Here is an 11,260-nt window from a genome sequence, read left to right on the forward strand (position 1 = left end):
ATGTCGATGTTGTAATCATTTTAACATTATAATGCTGATGTGTCATGATAGGCGATTTCAACTTGACAACATCAACATTGTAAATGGACTACTGTACATCTCATTTCCTGTCACTTCAACAGGAAATCAACTTCGGTCCAAGCTGTTAGATCTCTAGCAACCTGCTATAAGAGTTCTAGAAGATAGAATTGTGAGGCAATGCTTGAAGCAACTCAAACATCAAATGGTTAACCGTAAGGGAAGTCTTAGTCTTACCACTCCGAAGACTAATTAAGTATTTTCAGATGTGCGTTCGCTATACGAGCCGAGCGTAGTCAGGGCCCTTGGTGGAGGTCTGCAGTCTCGAGTGCATTCTTCTACTAGGTTGATTTAGAATTCCATGCAGGGTGTGAACTGAACTGACTCTGTGTATGTGTGTGGGTCCATGTGTGTGTGTGTGTGTGTGTATGTGTGTGGGTCCATGTGTGTGTGTGTGTGTACACTCAGTGTTCATGAGTATGCGTCTGCGTACGGCGCCCTACCACAAAGTAGGTTACCCCATCCGGCTTAATCGCATCAAATATTAAAAGAGGGCTCTTTAAATAAAGTCCTGCCCTGCAAATTAGTCCCCATTGGTTAGCTCTTTACTTAATGCAGAGAGAGAGAGAGAGCAAGACAATTGAGGGGGATAACAAGACGGTACAGGGGGAGGAGTGGTGAATTGCGTGTGGTCGTGGTTAGTATGTGGAGGGCGTTCGCTGGCAGCCACCTCCTCCGGCGTTGCGGCTGAATTATGTATCTTCGCTGGAGTTTGTGTCCATTAAAAGTGTGGCGTTTCTCGCTCGTAACGCGGTCAGCTGGCGTCTCCCTCTCTCGCCTCGTTTGCCCGCGCCAGACCATGCTTTCTCGTCGATGCCACTTTCTTTCGGCTAGCGGTGCACCCTTAAGGTGGAGGCGGAGGATTTATAATTGAACCATGCTGGAAAACCCAGAGGCCTCCCTAGCTGCTCAGCTCTGGCCATATGGAAATTAATATTCCAATGGCACACACATGAGAGGTCTCTAAGAACCCTGCTGCCTCTGTGTGTGTGCGTGTGTGTGTGTGTGTGTGTGTGTGTGTGTGTGTGTGTGTGTGTGTGTGTGTGTGTGTGTGTGTGTGTGTGTGTGTGTGTGTTGATAAGCTTCTTGAAACCCCTAAAGGCTTGGCTTGTGCGTATCTTGTGAACTGTAAGACATTGGTAATTAATTATTCATTAACTGTTTTAACGTGACACAAGTTCACCATTCCAGCTTTTCCCGACTACATAAGACAGAGATTAGAGTGAGGCTGAGGCAGCCAACACAGTTGTGGTGTGAAAGGGTAACGATAGCTAGAGGATATCATCCATTATGAAACGCTGAGATGGACTAAGTTGGGATCAACCAGTCGAGGAAAAATAGGGCTTGCAGCTCCGTTTTCAATGCTGTCAAAAGCGTTTATTCCGTCACCAAATCCGCCTTCTTCCATCTCAGAAATATCTCCAGACTCCGACCATCACTTTCCGACTCCACAGCTGAGACCCTCATCCATGCCTTCGTCACCTCCCGCCTGGACTACTGCAACGGGGTCCTGTCCGGGGTCCCAAGCAAAACCCTGGACAGGCTCCAGTATGTTCAAATTCAGCTGCCAGGGTTCTAACCCGCATCAAACCCTGGCAGCACATCACCCCCACCCTCATCCACCTCCACTGGCTCCCCATCAAATCCTGCATCACCTACAAAACCCTCCTGCTCACTTACAAATCCCTCCACGCTCTGGCACCTCAGTACCTCACTGACCTCCTCCACCCCTACACTCAGTCACGGTCCCTGCGATCCACGGACACTGGTCAGCTCTCCATCCCCCGAACCAGACTGTGGCCTTCGGGGACAGTGTGGCAGCTCCCACCTTCTGGAACTCCCTCCCCGCAGAACTCTGCAACGCCCCAACTCTGGACTCATTCAAAAAACTGCTCAAAACCCCCTCTTCAATTTGGCATTTAACCCCTAATTTCTCACTTTTTATGTTGTGTCTGTCCACTATGTTTGTTACTTTTGTTATCCCCCCCCCCCCTATGTAAAGTGACCTTGGGTCTTTTGAAAGGCACTATATAAAATGAAGCTATTATTATTATTATTATTATTATTATTATTATTATTATTATTATTATTATTATTATTATTATTATTATTATTTTTATTATTGTTGTTTTAGATTAGTATGAAGGACCAGGGTAAGCAAAAACTGGGAGAGCAGCCAGGTAAAGGTGGAACAATAGGGGTTTTATTCACCCAAAGTATTTAGAAAAGGTTTAGGATGGGTAACCAAATCAATCAAAAGTGACACAATATAATAAGGATAATTGTGTATGAACTAAAACATAGATCAACTAAACAAAACAGAACTTGGTTAAAGCGACATAATGAGTGCTCCTCTGACCAAGAGACACCAACGGACTTAAGACAAAAGTTACGAGCACATTTCATCGCAGCTCCACTTAAGACTTTTTTGGCATTCATGAACGGTTCCTTCTCTGGCATTCGCTCGTAGCTAAGAGCAGGATTTACGAACACGGAAGAGCAGTCTTAAGTCGGACAGACTGGTGTGCGCCGTGTTCTTAACACTATGATCGCCGTGGACGAGTTAAGACATGCTCATTCTGCCGAAGACGCCGTAATTCGTGTTTGATGTCAATATTTCAAAAATCTGTGACCGAAATCATATTTTATCTCCGGAGCCCTGAGACACACTGCAAAGCTCCACTCAACTCTCTAGCGGTTCAAGAGCGCCATCTGTTGGCCGATCGGCAGATCGCCAACCGGAAATGACCCTTTGAACCGGTAGTGCTCATCCATATGTGGTCCGGGCACTCGCTATCGTTAGATAGACTCCGTCTTGACACAGTGAACATCAATCGGTGCAAATAACTCGAAAAAACAACATGATTTGGACGTATATACTATTATACAACCTGGAAATGGATCGGGCATTTCTCCATCCCATAATAGAAAAAATTCTGTTCCACGCTCATCTGCCAGCGGCACGAGGAAGCCACGGTAAGATTCAGCGTTATATTCTAACGTGTTCCATATAAACTGCTATGATGAACATATGACCCACTCTGGATGAATCAAGTTTCAAGTTCAAGTTTCTTTATTAGTTGACATGCAAAGATACAGAATACCTTCACATGGAATGCTTTTTTCTGTTATGCTCCTATGAGGATCATAGGACGCTTGGATCATACACATACAGCTCATTACAGTAATATTCCACAATTATTACATTTTAGATAGTAATAATGGTACAGAGCCTTGAGACAAACATATGCATATTCACCACCGCAAACAGACTGGCAGCCGTCATAGGCAGCGCCATTTACGGAAGGAGGGGGGAGTGGGTTGGGGTTGTTACAGGGCTGTAGGTGGGGGGGGGGGGGGGGGAGTGGGAGGGGGGGGGGAAGGTGGGGGGGAGTGCACAAGCCAAGTCCTGGGTGGGGGAGGTCTCCCTCACACGAGGCAGCCGTCAGTGCAGCGCCAATGCAGAGGAAGGGGGGGGGGGGGGGACTAGGGATTGGGGTTGTGGGACGCCGCTCGCCACTCTTATCTCCCAGAGAGCCTTCGACTCCAGAGCTCTCAGTTCGACCTTGGTCCAAGAATTTGTTTTGGCTGACTGACTGGCACAATTTATCCCAGCCACGTCCCTTTAAATTTGATTTGAATAGAGTGGAATATAACTCTATTGATTTGAGTGGAGTGAGTTTTAACAACTCCGTCCAAATGACTGAATGCATTATTAGTCCAAGTGTCCAAGTGTCTTATCAGTTCATTTTGGTAGATCCTGTGCGCGGTAAACAGATCCAAAATCTTCTTATTGCAGTCCAAAAGCTTCGATAATCCAAATAATACCACGTCTTCAAGTTTGTAGCCCAATTATGATGTCCCAATAGGCAGAGAGGGTTAGCCTTATTCTGCTTCTTGAAGAAAATATGCAATCCACTGATTAGATCCATTTAGAGTTGATTTGAGTATAGTCCGGCCACCGGCACGAAGCAGGCCCACGGAATTATAAACGATCCCCCGCCCATCCGGTCATCATCAGATGATATGTAGTAACTCCTAGAAGCACATCCAGTTGACATTTTTTTTTATCTCGCACAGATTCCTACCAAACTGTATTTGATCATCAATATAATGCATTTAGGGCTATAAATCACGTTCTGAAGAAAGCTGCAGAAAACGATAAAAACATACTTATACTAAGGCGGTTAGGTGGCCGAGCGGAGATTGCGTTCGTCACCAACCCCGGAGCTGTGAGCTGGATTCGCCTGTTCGAATCCAGCTCACAGCTCCGGAGTTGTCACCAGCTTGGCTGGCCGTCTGCACTAATACAATTGGCTGTATTAGAGGGTGGGAGAAGCTGGCGGGGTGGGTCCGGGTCGTTGTAAACAGCGACTCCTACAGTTCGGTCGGGGCGCCTGCTAAGCGCGGATAGGACTCGAGGGGGATAGTGTGACCTCCCACACGCTACGCCCTCTCAATGAGAATCCGCGCTGCCAGGTGAAAAGAAGCGGTGATTGGCTGGACGTGTGTCGGAGGAAGCACGTGGTAGCCTCCACTCTCCCAGATGATCTGACTGTGGGGGGTAAGTGCGCAGCGACCAGGAAGGGACTGGGAATTGGCATACAACTAACATTGGGATGGGAGAAAATCGGAGGAAAATGGAGGGGGAAAAAAGACAATTTTTTTTTTTTTTTTAAAACATACTTATACTTTAGACCATATTTTAGTATGAATATGTGAATGAAAAAGTTTAACGTTGCTACACCCTGAACAATACATATAGGACATTGAATGGGCCATACTAATGGCAATTTAGCAATAGAATTTAAAAAGTTATATCCCTGCAAAGAAGGGGAACTTCTCCATAGACAAATAGAGATGGCGAGTGATGGTAAATTATGAATTTAACCCATGGCGATCAAAGTGTTAAGGGCTTATTTGGGAGGAATCATGGTAATTGCATTCACGTTGACTCTATAGACATCATCGGAATTAAATAATTATAATAATAATAAATACAATTTTTTTTGTCTCATTAAAAATGACGTTTTACATTTACAGTCATGCCTCAAGAGGCATCGTGATGTCCGACAATAAATAAAAACACTACACCAACATTGCAAATGACGGTGGATAAATAAATAAGAACTAAATCCAATCGTGTAATATTCCATATTTATACCATCTTGTTGCACGCTCCTGGCCACCTGCCTCAGTGCACACACACACACGTACTGTATAGCCTACATGCGTAATGAATGAACAGTAGACTTATTATTATTCTAATGACTTGTTTTCTTAGGAGATCGCAGATACTGTATGCGCTTACCCTATAGTAGTAAGTCATACTGTAGAACGTACAGTACACATCTTAGCATGACATCTTAACACATTCCCCGCCAATGACGAGTTAACTCGTTATAGCCCGCCAATCGAATAACGCCAACGAGTAAACTCGTTGTTATGATCGTTATTTCTTTTATTCGCTATTGCCATTCATAATCCATCGAGGCACCTTGTGCATGCTGTACTGAATGTGTCTGAGATCGCGGCCGCTATTGCACTCCATTTGAAATTATGTGGTTTATTTTCTCTACCAAGCTGCGGCGTGGGGGCGGGTTCTAAACACTCCGGCAAAACAAGCGCTTGGAGGGATGGCTTGGACAACTGACCCCGCCCGCCCGTTCATGTGCAATGCCGGATAACGTCAGAGACAGGATCGCTGTGGATATCTGGAATGTCGATCAGATAATTGGATTATTCTTTTTGCAGTACATCAGAGACCAGGTAAGGACTCTATATTACCAATCTTGCGTTGATCCGATATTTTTTCCCTCGCGATCGCTCTGTGTCTATGTAGTATGTGTGTGTGTTGTGTCCCGTTGGTCACATCACGGCACGGATGGGCGCCCCGCTCCAAGCCCCCTTTCATGCGTGCATGATGAAAGATAATACCGATAATCTAGCGTTGATTTCAGATTGATTGTTGATCCAAGCGAGGAATGGCAACGTGTTTAGTGAATTCCAATAAAACTCAGTTTTCGCATCTTTTCCTGGGATTACTCAGAATCACTCAAACTATACTCATATTCACCGCGGTATAAAACGGAAATGTACGGATGAAAAATGTATCTGTTTTTTGCATGTTGACTGGAAGAAACTCACTGACAATCGAAAACGTTATTAGATCCATAGCTATAATATTTAATATAGTTTTTAGCACTGCAAACACTGCATTCTCCCCATTGAATAGACCGCTGGCACTGACGGCCCACAGTGCCCCCTGCTGACTGGCAATCAAAGACTCCGCAGAGGTCCACATTTCTACCGTGCGGACGTCCGCGTTGCGTACCGGTGTCACACAAAAGGCTGCTCGCCGTGTTGGTTCACATCGACCTGCATTAAATGTAGTAAACTGGCATGAGAAATGTAGGAAATATTATATTATTGGTACGCGGTGGTACGCTTGACTATGAAACCTCAAACGACTGCGGAAATGCTGCGCGGAGTCCGGTCCGCTCACAGTACGCCCGACTCTGTGGCGGCCTTAAAATGTGTACTGTACTTTCTACAGTATGACTTACTACTATATGGCAGCGCATACACTATCTGCAATCTCCTAATAAAACAAGTAATTTGAATAATGTAAGCCTACTGTTCATTCATTATGCATGTAGGCTATACAGTACGTGTGTGTGTGTGTGTGTGCACTGAGGCAGGTGGCCAGGAGCATGCAACAAGATGGTATAAATATGGAATATTAATAGTCTATTCCTCTATAGTGTGCTGCTGTATGATGACAATACATTTGAATCTAATCAAATTTTGATCAGTTGCAAATCGCTACCTGTTGAATACGTGGGGAGCCTCTCGCTTATGTTTTGCACACGGCCCTCGCCTTATAAGGAGCTGGCGGGGCATGTCTGGTTCCAGTTTGAGAATGAGTGACATACTTCATTCAGGGGATCATTTTGGCAACTTAAGAGAACCTCTCAAACGCGTTACGAACTTCCAACAAGGTTATTTAAGAGGAAACTTACGACAATGTTGGTGAAAGAGGTCCACTGTCATCCATTTCCTAACTGCAGGGTTATATTCTCTGTGGTCCATAATAAAAATAAAAAAATCTTTTCCCCCCCTTTTTCCGTACTTTTTCTCCCATCCCAATGTTAGTCGTTATGCCAATTCCCTTCCTGGTCGTTGCGCTCTTGCCCCCTACTGTCAGTCTGGGGAGGGTGAAGACTACCACAGGTCTTCCTCCGATACATGTGGAGTCAGCCAGCCGCTTCTTTTCACCTGACCGGGAGGACTCTCACCGGGGGAGTGTAACGCATGAGAGGATCACACTATCTCCCCCAGTTCCCTTCCTTGCTGAGCAGGCGCCCCGACCGACCTGTAGGAGTCGCTGTTTACAACGACCAGGATACATACCCCACCGGCTTCCCACCCGCTAACACTGCCAATTGTGTTAGTAGGGACGACTGACCAAGCCGGAGGTACCGCTGACAGCTGGATTCGATCCCAGTGTCTGTGCGGTGGTAGGCAGGCGCTTAGTCCGCTGCGCTACCCAGCCGCTCCTCTCTGTGGTCCATAATTAATTGCAGGGGGGGGGGGAAAGACATTCCTCTTCTTGAAAGGTGTGGCATTGATGGAAGTGACTCCCGACAACACCCGTCTGTCTGTAGCAGAATGGCACAGGCCAATCATTCAGCTCCAACTACTTGGTTGGTGTGATGGAACAGCTCAGTCTTTGCCCGTTTTCCAGGAGGATGGTCGGCTACAAGACACTGACAGGAAGGTTGTTATTTATATTCTCACCTAACTGAATTTAACTTCATTGCATACACTCAATTCAGAAAAATAAAGTTGGCCTAGATAAATGTCTGTCTTCTTAGGGCGTTTTCACATTAGGAACGGTGGCCTCTGTTCCGTTCCGTTCCCGAGAACGATAGTCCCCCCTCCCCCCCCCCCCCGGCCAGCTTTCACACTACCAATCTCGTTTTGTTCCCGACCACACTTGAGGGAGCAACACCCCGATACAGCAGGTGGCGGTATGCACCTAGTTGGTTTTGTGATCCGCCGATGAACACAAGAGTACACTTGCGTCATCTAGTATGCGACAAGTCGTTAGAGAAATAGTCAAAGCCTGTACAATGGAGTCGTCCTTTGCATCAAGAAATGCCTTTGTTATGCTAAGATGCTACTCACGTTCATCAATAAGGTGAGAAACAGACCTATTCTCTTTTGAATTCCACAATGGACAGTCGAATAGTTATGACGTCGTGCCATCGTCACATTGTTACAGCAAGCCTCTTCCGTGTTTTGGTATAGTTGTGTTCACACTTGAATCGTTCCGTGCCCGGGGACGCCTGAATCGTTCCCCAGACCACTTTTTCCAAGTGGTTTCAGCCAGTGTTCAGTCACACTACACGACTTTTGGGGCAATCATGCTCGGAAATGGCCCTGGGTCCCTAGTGTGAAAGCACCCTTATATCCTGGTGTTAACAAAGGAACTGACAAACATCACCGCTATGCCTGGTAGTTGTAGCCGCCACAATTAGTGATTACGTTACCATCACAGCCACGCCAGGATCAATATTCATAATGTTCTCATGACGAGTTTTACCAACCAATATGGCATGATGCCACAGCTCACTGGCCTTGTTTATCATCATTTAATAGTTGCCAAAAACTACGAGGGACGTTCACTGCATTTGATTGTTGTGCACAAGGACGTGCACCTCCTGAAATCTGAAACAGCGTGAACGTGGACAGTTCATGGTTTCTGCAGCACGCTGTCATAGCCATAGATATATATAAAGACTAGATGGCGCAAGGCGGAGTCTCCCGCGTAGTTCACCGACGGCCATCTTGCCACAGTTAACTACTGCTTTAAGGTGAGTGATCTGCACAAACAAGAATACTCTTAACTCACTGAAATCTTGACGGATTTACAAACGGTTTGGTTTGTAACGTTATTAACGTGGCTATGATTATTGCTTGGAAGAATTCTTATAATTCTTTTTAATTTTGTATATGAAAGCCCATTATAAGTATGTAGTATGATAATTAGTACATCTCTGATGTTTTTAACAAACCAAACGGTTGAAAATTGAGGAAGGTATGGTTATTTCAATAGTACATGCGCTATAGACATTCATGTTATGAGTGGGCGTGCTACCCTGTAGCAAGATGGCCTCCATGTGGTAACGTCGGTCTCCGTTGGCCAGCAGTGTGGGTGAGTCATCTAGTCTTTATATATATCTATGGCTTCTGCAGCACGCTGTCATGACGACCGCACCCCTTGCCACAAAGTGGGGGGAAGGAGGAAAAGAAGAACTAGAGATGTCTTCAGTCAGCCAATCACCAACGGAGGCACTTATACGTAACCACAACACTGTCTGCAGGCGCACACAATCATCAACTGCCATGTCGTTTTGGATGCAATTATGTCATTTTCTCCATCTCCAGACCTCCTCCATGATTCATCCTTGGGGCACGCAGACACCCAAATCACTGCGATTTCGATGGAGAGAAATAAGCACAACAATTTGGAATAGCTGAGCGTGTGCTACTCCACTCAATGGAATCGACATCGCCATCCGGGTGTCTTTGTAGTCCAACCAGGATGCATTATAGACATTGTGGAGGAGACCCCTCCTGTGCCAGCTTAGTGGGCCCTGACGGCACGCACCCCAGTTAGAGGGAGGAGAAGTGACCGCCCCACAGGGGGTTTCACACAGAAGACTCCATTGAGGACTGGTGGACAGAGAACAGCCAAGCATTTAGATTGTGTGTGACCTACAGTGTGAAACAGATGAATACAGAACAATACTGCTCGTGTGGTTGGAGTGGGACAGGCCAGCTGTGAGCTGTGGGTCGCGGTGGCCGAGAAGGTTAAGACCACCATATAGCGGCTGAATGGGATCGGGGTGTTGGTCTTGGGGGGTCTGGGGGTCCTGGGGTGGAGGGAGAAAATGTATTTCGTGGTGTCTGTGGTAATATAATTTGTTTTTATTTTTAGGTTCTGTATTTATTATTTATGTGATTCTACCGTCATTATTGTTAATGTTAGTGTTATTATTGTCCTGTGAAGTCATGCCTATTATTATTATTATTATTGTATTGTGTGGTGTCTTTTTTCATGTAAAAGAAAAATGATTTTTTTTTAATATTTGATCATAAAAATAAACAATACAGATGAAGAACACAGTAAGGAGTGATGGTGTAACACACTGACTAAGGAACAAGAATGCAGTACTTGTGATAACAGTTGTAGTAAGTACACACACACAAACCACAGCAACGATACAGGGAACATCTGTACCCAGGGAGAGGAGCAGCACTTACTTTTGCTCACACACACACCATCTCAGAGTCTGCTGTCCATTCACCCTAATGCCCAGAGGAAAACTGACTCTTGAGGTGTTTTGCACTCCCTATGGAGGAGGTGGTGGTGGTGGTGGTGTTTCGTGGTTTCGTGGCTCTTGAACAACTGTGAAGATGTCTCGGTTGACGGTTAACAGAAATACACACTCAAACATTTCAATCAACCTTGTTTATCCTGCTTTTAGTGCAGTTTGAGGTTGCCCTAAAAAAAATTTTATCATGTTTTTATCTTATCTTATTATTTGATTGTATATCTGTACTGTACTCTCTTGGCTTTGTACTGTTTTGTCGGCACATGTTATACTGCGGTGCCGTTTAGTTTTTTCAGGCACAGAACATCCATTTCCCCATACGAACGCAGGGAGCTGGTGGTGTTAGTACAAACAAAACACCAAACTCTGCTCACGCTGCTTGTGGTGTTCGTATGGGGAAATGGATTTTCTGTGCCTGAAAAAAAATAAACGGCACCGCAGTATAAAAGTGAGGTCGTTTTCTGCTCACGCTGCTTGTGTCTGGAGGGTTTATTGTGCACAGCAGACCCTCAGTTCCAGAGATAAAAAAGACAACATTTTGTCCTTGAATCCATAACTTTTGAGAAACGTGTCGTAAATGTGTCGTGTCATCTTGACAGTTCAAAGCTCTCCAATATCAAACTCCACTACCAAGAATGCTTGTCCCATAAAGTTTAATACACTGTGCCCACGTGGGTCGCTGATGAGGGCAAACTGTGCAGTGTGTTAAACTTTATGGGACCAGAGTATAGCGGGCTAATTGGAGTTTGCTTGCTCTAAAATAGCACCTACGGGAGGCT

The sequence above is a fragment of the Notolepis coatsorum genome, assembly GCF_963971535.1.
Source record: "Notolepis coatsorum genome assembly, chromosome: 12".
NCBI lineage: Eukaryota > Metazoa > Chordata > Actinopteri > Aulopiformes > Paralepididae > Notolepis > Notolepis coatsorum.